The following is a 10014-nucleotide window of genomic DNA, read 5'->3' as shown; positions in this document are numbered from 1 at the left end:
CTAAACGATTTTCCAAATCTACTATCCAGTTAGAATAATAATTTAATAATTCTTTACGAGCACAAACATACTCCTCTGCTTCATCCTTAATCTTCATCGTTAACTCAACCAAGTTAACTTCTCATGATACCAACCTACGAATATTCTATCAACACAAACAAATGCTATAAAAAGAAGTGTTGTTAGTTTGTTACAGGGTACGGTACAGAGCTCAACCAAATACAGTATTAATAACTGTGATAGTTTGTACTATGTATTATGTATTTTGAACTTGCCAACCCGTCTTTAATTTCAATTTCACTATATGCGAGTATGTTATTGATAACAATAACATGTTTATCATACATATTATGTCACGTTATGGCTTTTCGGCTGAAATAAATTCGTAATTATTACTTTGATGACCACGTCCTCTTTGTTAATCTTCTTGATTATTTTCATATTTTCGTTTTCATGCTCTTCAAGTGTTTTTCGGTGAAATTCTGGGTGAAATTTCTTGTTTGAAGAAGTAGAAGATATTTGAGGTAAGAATTTATTATTATGCTTGTTTTATTAACCTCCTGAGGCCAGAATATGAAAAGCATATCGCACCAATGGCAATGAAATTCAAGTACGCGCACCTTTTCTTGAGCCCTGGTTCCCATTCGTTACTATGGAGATTCGGGCTCAAGAAAAGGTGCGCGTACTATACAGTAAATTAGAACACCAACTTTTCTGCCTATTGTTTATTGTTTAAAATATTTTTTGCGGAATATTTGATTCTATTTTTAAACAGTGCCCTAAAAGGACACTAGGCCACAGGAGGTTATGTATTAATAAGTTATTAAGTTGATGATTGATAGCTGTTTCTGTTCCCAAATATATATATATATATTTTTGTGTGGTGGTTGTTATTAATAACAATAACATGTGTATCATACATATTTGTCACGTTATGGCCTTCGGCTGAAATAAATTCTTAATTTAATTAAATTCAGTTGATGTAATGTTATATTATTTCTGAAAAGCCACTATCATTTTGTTGGTATTGAAATTAGCAGTAAAAATATAAACTAACGACATTGCCCTTAATTATTTTCTTCTTCTTTTTATGCCTCAGACCATGCATGGAAAGTGCCAAATTTGTGGGATTATACTGATAGTGAAGAGCTCCGGCAGCAGAGAAACTTATCTTATTTCACTACGCCCCCCGACAACATTTCTCTGTTCCTAGACGTGATATTGCAAAGAGTGGCTGGACATTGTGGGAATCCGGAGGTTGCGGCAGCTTTCTTCAGAGCAGCCGAGGAACCGCACTATGTGTTTGAGACATTTTCGCCACTCCAGCTATCCAGGACCTCTATCAAAGATACTGTCCCAGATAGAAGTAAGCAATTATTATCATTATTAATATTATTAATGTTCACAGTAATGTGACCTATGCAATTTTTCTGTGTTTCATTTCAAATTGCTCACCAGAGGTATTTATGGTAAATTCATCAATGGCAGACGAGGGTGAATCTCGCTTCTCATAATGAAAGTTACTGTAATGCCCGTCATTCCTAGTCTTGTCTTACCTAATAAGTTGAAATTTGTACATCTCTTTTTTTTTTTTTTTTTTTTTTTTGCAAGTTGCTTTACCATACTGGACATTATAAATTTTCCAGCTATCTCATTCCTGGTTGCCAGCGTTTCGCCCCAGTGTGCTAAGTTAGGCTCATCAGTTGGTAAATAGTATACCCACCAAGACGCATGGCTAGTGCATACCGTGGAGGTCACTGCGTAGGCTATTTAGAGCCACCGGCAGTGCTAATGCACTATGAGAGACTTTGTCTCATTACCACAAATTGATGCCTGCCTGGCCATCAAATGATATATTATAAATTTACTCATTCGGGACAAATATTTCAGGTTCCCTATGGAAATCAACATCTATATCACAAGTTGCTTTACTTTGCACCGACACAGATAGGTCTTATGGCGACGATGTACATCTCAGGCAGAGTGTAGCTGAAATTCCGAACATTTGAATATACCTTTTTAAATTTTTGTACGTGTTCCTCTCAGCATGCAGGGATTTACTTTTGGAGTCAGTGAATATCAAATTTGCAATAACAGTAAGATTTTCTTCATTAATTTCAACCAAACATGAACAGAGCAAAATCAGTCCTTTAATATCCCTCAATACAATCAATTGCTTAACAAATTTAGGTGGACAATGTGGTCAATGTAATTTTGTTCCTGTTTTTCCTACCTTAAGAACTGTAGGAGGACCATAATAACCATAGATGTTTATGAATGAATGATAATGTAATGAGATTTGAAAATCAATACCCTGCATTCACTGTAGTAGGGAAGGAAAAAATTCATACCTTAGTGATTTTTTTCCGCCCCCATATATATGTGCCTCAACATGGGTCTGGTCCTCGGTCAGGTCTTTGATCTGCTACGAGTTCTGGTGTTGCTGCTCCCACCGTCTCCACTCTTTAGTCTACCACTGTTACTACCACTTGTAGTATTGCTGCTTCTATTTCACTCCCAGTAGTGATACTGTTGAACCCTTACCAAAATGCTTAATTCCTTTTCATTTCCTACAGGCATTGGCAAGGCTTTCTTCAGTGTTAGAATCTCGAGTCAGAACTGTGAGTAGGCTAGTGATAAAAAAGTTTGGTCCCTCATTCTTAATGAAGTTTCTTTGTCTGCTGGACTTCATTACAATGTGACTTTGGATTAAGTTGTTGGGTACAAAGACTATGGACACCTAGGACGTACCAACAGATTTGCTGATCATGCCTTGATATTCATGGTTAGAGTTCTCCTCAGAAAATGGAAGCAACCTGTTGCTTACTTATTCTGCAGAGCCACTGTACCCACTGAGAAACTTGAAAGTTTTGATAAAGGATGTCATTCGTGCATAGCAGAAAATTGGCTTGGAAATTGTGGCAAGTGTGTTGCTTCCAGGATCCCACAAACAGCAGGAATGAGTAGCCGGGGAATATTACGTAAAAAATAAATATGATAAAATTTCACCTTATTCCGCTCAGGCCATTAAAAATAACATTAGACAGGTAAACATTAACTGCAAAAATGAACTACTTTAGTGTTATTACGAAGAAGACGTAACAGAGTAGTTTGAACTTCTAGTGTTCTACTGCTTGTTCATAATAACTCGGTTGGTGTGGAGAGCCAGACGGGTTTTGTTTCGTCACATGGAATCGAGCGTTCGCATGCGATTCCACGCTAATCCAGACGCCGTTCATGCACGACACTATGTGATAAGCTGAACTCTGATTTAACTCGCGCAATTATGCTGACAATAATGAAGATTTTTCATTTAAATAAACAGTTTTGCACTATTTACCTTTTAATTTGGAACACACAATGACTGAAATACTGTATGTGTACCCTCCATAGCTGAGGCGGCAGCATGCTGGCCTCTCACCGCTTGGTTCCGTGGTTCAAATCCCGGTCACTCCATGTGAGATTCGTGCTGGACAAAGTGGAGGCTGGACAGGTTTTTCTCCGGGTACTCTGGTTTTTCCTGTCATCTTTAATTCCAGCAACACTCTCCACTATCATTTCATCTGTCAGTCAATATAGTCAGTCACTACTGATCTGCATTTAGGGCAGTCGCCCAGGTGGCAGATTCCCTATCTGTTATTTTCCTAGCCTTTTCTTAAATGATCGCAAAGAAATTGGAAAATTATTGAACATTTCCCTCGGTAAGTTATTCCAATCCCTAACTCACCTTCCTATAAACGAATATTTGCCCCAATTTGTCCTCTTGAATTCCAACTTTATCTTCATATTGTGATGTTTCCTACTTTTAAAGACGCCGCTCAAACTTATTCATCTACTGATGTCCTTCCACGCCATCTCTCCACTGACAGCTCGGAACATACCATTTAATTGAGCAGCTTGTCTTCTTTCTCCCAAATCTTCCCAGCCCAAACTTTGCAACATTTTTGTAACGCCACTCTTTTGTCGGAAATCGCCCAGAACAAATCGAGCTGCTTTTCTTTGGATTTTTTCCAGTTCTTAAATCAAGTAATCCTGGTGAGGATCCCATACACTGGAACCATACTCTAGTTGGGGTCTTACCAGAGCTCCTTTACATCCTTACTACAACCCCTAAATACCCTCATAACCATGTGCAGAGCTCTGTACCCGTTATTAACAATCTTATTTATGTGATTACCCCAATGAAGATCTTTTCTTATATTAACACCTAGGTACTTACAATGATCCCCAAAAGGAACTTTCACCCCATCAATGCAGTAATTAAAACTGAGAGGACTTTTCCTATTTGTGAAACTCACAACCTGACTTTTAACCCCGTTTATCATCATACCATTGCCCACCGTCCATCTCACAACACTATCAAGGTCACCCTGCGGCTGCTCACAATCTTGTAACTTATTTATTACTCTGTACAGAATAACATCATCTGCAAACAGCCTTATCTCTGATTACACTTCTTTACACATATCAGTGATATATATATATATATATATATATATAAGAAAACATAAAGGTCCAATAATACTGCCTTGAGGAATTCCCCTCTTAATGATTACAGGGTCAGATAAAGCTTTGCCTACTCTAATTCTCTGAGTTCTATTTTCTAGAAATATAGCCACCCATTCAGTCACTCTTTTTTCTAGTCCATTTGCACTCATTTTTGCCAGTAGTCTTCCATGATCTACCCTATCAAATGCCTTAGATAGGTCAATCGCAATACAGTCAATTTGGCCTCCTGAATCCGGGATATCTGCTATATCTTGCTGAAATCCTACAAGCTGAGCTTCAGTCAAGTAACCTTTCCTAAACCCAAACTGCCTTCTGTCAAACCAGTTATTAATTTTGCAAACATGTCTAATATAATCAGAAAGAATGCTTTCCTAAAGCTTACATACAATGCTTGTCAAACTGACTGGCCTGTAATTTTCAGCTTTATGTCTATCACCCTTTCCTTTATACACAGGGGCTACTGTAGCAACTCTCCATTCATTTGGTATAGCTCCTTCAGTCAAACAATAATCAAATAAGTATTTCAGATATGGTACTATATCCCAACCCATTGCCTTTAGTATATCGAAATCTTATCAATTCCAGCTGCTTTTCTAGTTTTCAACTTTTGTATCTTACTGTAAATGTTATTGTTCCTCCTCCTATGGCGCGACGGCCCGTTTTCGGGTCATGGCCTCCCCAGTTGCTCTCCGCCAAACTTGTCGATCTCGTGCAGCTACTCTCCAATTCCGGATCTTGAGGATATGTGCTGCGTCCTGATGTACACCATCTTCCCATCTGTTACGTGGCCTTCCCACAGGCCTTCCTCCTCCAAAGTCTCCTAAGAATACCTTCTTTGGGATTCGGTGTTCTTCCATCCTAATTAGATGACCTGCCCATTTAAGTCTCTTCATTCGAATGGCATGCGACAGGGGTGCCTCCCCATACAGGGAATATAGTTCATTGTTATATCTAATTCTCCACTCCCCTTGTACGCATATGGGTCCATAAATTCTCCTCAGGATTTTCCTTTCGAAGGAATCTATCTTCTCCACGGCTTTCTTTGGGAGGGTCCACGTATCACTTCCATACATCACTATACTGCGAATGAGGGTTTTGTATAGCATAACTTTTAAGCTCTGATTTATATCTCTACTTCTGAAAAGTGGTAGTACTGCAAAGTATGCTCTGTTGGCAGCTTGAATTCTTGCCTGTATTTCCACCATTTCCTCATTCTTGTTGCTCAGATGTACACCAAGATATTTAAATTCATCCACCACCTCCACTTTGGATCCTTCAGGGACAAGTTGGTCATTTGTATACTTCCTTCTCCGAGCCTGCACCATTACCTTCGTCTTCTGTTCATTGATCTTAAGTCCAATCTCTTTGTCTTCCCTATTCAAGTCTTCAAATGTTTCTTTAACTGTCCTTGTTGTTCTTCCCATCAAATTTATGTCATCAGCATATCCAACTAGTTGAGCTGTTTTGTACAGAAGTGTTCCACTGGTGTCCACCCTTAACTTTCTAATCACTGACTCTAGTGCCAGGTTAAATAGAATTGGTGCTAAGCCATCTCCTTGCTTCAATCCCTGATTCACTTCGAAGAAGCTGCCTACTTCAGTCTGAATTTTCACTCCCACCATCGTATTTCTCATAGTCAATTCCACCAGTCGCACCAGCTTTTCTGGTATCTTGAACTCTCTTAATACCTCCATTAATTTATCCCTGTCAATAGAGTCGTATGCTTGTTGAAAGTCGATAAACATCTGTACCACATCTATGCCCCGTTCCCAACACTTCTCCAACACTTGTTTCACAGTAAATATCTGATCAATAGTGGATCTTCCCTTCCGGAACCCTGCCTGGTATTCTCCTAGAATTTCTTCCACCAGGGGTTCTAGTCTCTTCTTCAAAATGGAAGTGAACAGCTTATATACTGTACACAGCAGTGTGATCCCTCTATAATTGCTACATACCAACTTATCCCCTTTCTTGTATATTGGGCATATGATGCCTTTGCGCCAGTCTTCAGGCATTTCTTCTGTATTCCACACACTCACAATTAGATCATATATAGCTTCTTGTAGTGTGGTTCCTCCGTATTTCCACAACTCTGCAGGGATTCCATCGATACCTGGTGCCCACGAACCTACTACGATGGCGTAGCAGGGGGAGAGGTGATACTCCCACGTGGCGCGTCCCAGGTGGCGGATAGGGGGGTCCTAACCGGCTTGCCGGCGGACTTGAGGGAAATAAAATACCTCTCGTGGACCAAACACACTACCCCCTGCGGGTGGGGGACGCACATGTAGAATACACCCGCGGTACCCCCTGCCTGTCGTATGAGTCGACTAAAAGGGGCGACCTAGGCGCGGACATGGATTGCGGTTTGGTATAACGTGTTGGGCCTCCTGTGGATGGGAGGGGTCGAGTACATTCACAGGTAATCCCTGCCTGTCGTAGAAGGCGACTTAAAGGGTCATGTGGCCATGGTCCCCTCTTTATTTTATTATTATTTTTCCGAGGGTCAGATGTAGACCATTCGAAATTTTGATGTGTGTGCTGCCCGGAGATGGGCCTCTTACGTGTGCGATTACGCCCAAAAGCCCGCAACTGTCCACCCAGGACCATTGCGTGGTGGGAGCGCCATGTACCTTGGCAGTGGTATCCGCCTGACAACACAGGTCCCCGCACAGCCGAATGCCAGAAGGACATATTAATATTAATTATTTTTATTTTTTTCTCTATATTTAGTGCTCTGTAAACGCTATGGGGTACATGCTATTGCGGGTGACTGGAGGAAGGGAGTCTTAGTACTCATTGCCTCAGTCATGCCGTATTAGGCATCGTCCAACATCGGACCCCGGGCAGTACCTGCTATGACCAGGTGGGTATTGCCTTGGCTGCTTGGTTTGGCTACAGAGACCCCTGATCGGAGTGGGTGGCATTCGGGGAGGATGCTATCGGGCATGGCTTCCAAACGAAGTCTGCTCTCTAAAGGTGGTCCCCCACCTAAGTCTTTAACTTTTGCTTCCCTGAGAGGTTCAACTCCTTGGGAACATGCGCAGCGTGAAGGAATGGGATCCAGCTTCCCTAGGTTTCTGGTCGCTACCAGAACCGATGGGAACGATTTTAAGCTGGTGAAGTCGATCCTTTTTAGTCGGCACATCGAAGGCGTCTATGGCGAACTGGAGGAACTTAAGAAAATGCGCAACGGTAGTTTGCTTATGAAGACTCGTACAGCACTGCAAGCTGATCAGTTGCTTAAGTGCGAGCACTTTGGCGAAATCCCCGTCAAAGTGGAGGAGCATAAGTCCTTGAACCTGGTTCGCGGAGTCATCTTTCACCGCGACCTTATTTTGAACACTGACGACGAGTTGATGGAAGACATGAAGAACCGTGGCGTGTAACACGTCCGGCGCATTACGCGCAAGGTCAACGGTGAAGACGTTGCCACTGGTGCCTTCATTGTCTCTTTCAAGTTGTCAGTGTTACCAGAGAAAGTCAAGGTAACAACTTATCGTTGCGATGTGAGGCCGTACATCCCGCCTCCTATGCGATGCTATCAATGCCAGCGATTCGGACATATGGTATCTCGCTGTTCGAATCAGGCTGTATGTGGTACATGTGGACGAGTAGCTCACGGCGCGGAGGAGTGCACAACTCCATACAAGTGTACTAACTGCTCCGGTTTTCATTCTCCTCGGGATCGGAATTGTCCGACATACCTGAGTGAGAAGAAGATCCAGGAGATCAAGACCCTGGATGGTCTTTCCTACCAGGAAGCGCGCCGTAAGTTTCATTCTATGAATACACCTGCCCGTACACTCGACTATAGCTTGATAGCTCAGAGTCTTCCAGGTTCGTCATTTACGACCAAGACACCTGTCCAGACCGCTGTGCCCAAGGCGACTGTTGCTGCTCCCAGCAACGTCGCACATAGTCAAAGCTCGAAGGGGGGGACCTCCCAGCCCGTCTAAACTTGAAGAGAAAAAGGGGAAGAAGAGCGCTCATCCTGAGCGCTCTCGGACTTCCCCTGCGAAGGAGAAGTCATGCCCTCCATCTGGGGGATATGAGTCTGCGCCGGGAGGCACTCCTGCTCCCAAACCTGCGCGCTCTCCTCGTAGGGGACCCCCTCGCGCCCGAAAAGCGTCGAAGTTCTGGGCGGCACCCCTGCCATCTTTTGATGACGGGATGGATGTCGCGCCGTCCTCTACATCTACGGATGTAGAACTAGATAGTGTTTAGGCTTACGAGCATTTTGTCGCTCATAACCTAACACTCCTTTTATAGTCCACACTATGGCACTGTTACAGTGGAATTGTAACGGTTATGACAGGCATCTTGCTGAGTTACGTCAGCTTATTAGTGAATACGCAGCGAGTATAGTCTGTATTCAGGAGACCAATTTCCGACCTGGTCATCACACCGTCTTGAGGAATTTCAAACTATACTCGACAGAACGATACTATGCTCACCGGGCTTCCGGAGGCGTTGGCATTTTTGTACGTTCTGATAGCTACAGCGAAGAGGTTCCATTAAAAACCCCTCTTGAGGCTGTAGCTGTTCGCGTCTCGCTGCCTGTCATAGCAACAGTGTGTAATGTTTATCTTCCACCCGGCCAGCATCTGAACATCAATGATGTCGCTGATCTTATAGATCAGCTTCCACCACCCTTCCTCTTATTGGGCGATTTTAATGCCCATCACCCCATATGGGGCTCTGAGACGCCTTGCCCCCGAGGAAGAGAGCTGGAAGCACTCCTATCAGATCTGGATTTATGTATTTTGAACACAGGGGAACCAACTCACTTTAGTGTACGTTACGGCACATATTCTCGCATAGACGTTAGTCTATGCAGCCGAACGTTGGTTCCACTGTTTCGGTGGAATGCACACGATGATCTCTGTGACAGTGACCATTTTCCCATCGTTCTTACTTTGTTGAATCATAAACCCGTCGAGGCTCCCCCTCGATGGATTCTTAAACATGCTGATTGGCCAAAGTACACATCACTAGCTGTCTTTAGCGATGATGTCAGGCGGACCGTCGGCGAGGAAATAACTTACATCACCCAAGTTATTCTTGCTGCTGCTGAGGAGTCCATTCCGTTTTTCTCGGGGACTCCTCGCCGAAAACTCGTTCCTTGGTGGAACGATGAAATAGCAGCAGCCATCAAAGAACGCCGTCGCGCTCATAAGCGTTACCGTAAACAGCCTACTGTGGCCAACTTGGTAACATTTAAGAAACTCCGCGCTAAGGCGCGAGTTCTTATTCGACAAAGTAAGAAGGCTTCATGGGAGAGATATGTGTCGTCCATGACGTCTCATACTCCATCATCTCAAGTGTGGACGAAACTTCGACGAATTTCGGGTATTCAAGGATCATCTGCTGTACCGGGAATTTCCATTGCAGGTAGTGTCGCCACTGATCCCCTCGCGATTGCTAACCATTTCGCTAGTCATTTCGCGGATGTCTCTGGCTCCGGGAATTACAATCCTGATTTCCTCCCTCTGAAGCGGGAGG

General features: G+C 43.0%; 1 long non-coding RNA gene across 1 annotated transcript in view; it reads left to right on the top strand.

The window, feature by feature from the left end:
- The first annotated feature begins 201 nt into the window (after positions 1-201).
- Positions 202-10014, top strand: part of LOC136871752 (uncharacterized) — a 76184-nt gene continuing 66371 nt past the window's right edge. The window contains exons 1-2 of the long non-coding RNA XR_010859813.2: positions 202-524; positions 1100-1366. This is a non-coding gene — a long non-coding RNA (uncharacterized lncRNA). The remainder of the gene's footprint in view (positions 525-1099; positions 1367-10014) is intronic.

Source organism: Anabrus simplex, chromosome 4 (assembly GCF_040414725.1).
Source record: "Anabrus simplex isolate iqAnaSimp1 chromosome 4, ASM4041472v1, whole genome shotgun sequence".
Lineage (NCBI taxonomy): Eukaryota > Metazoa > Arthropoda > Insecta > Orthoptera > Tettigoniidae > Anabrus > Anabrus simplex.
Note: the sequence above shows the minus strand (reverse complement) of the source record. Positions and strands in the feature narration are given on the sequence as shown.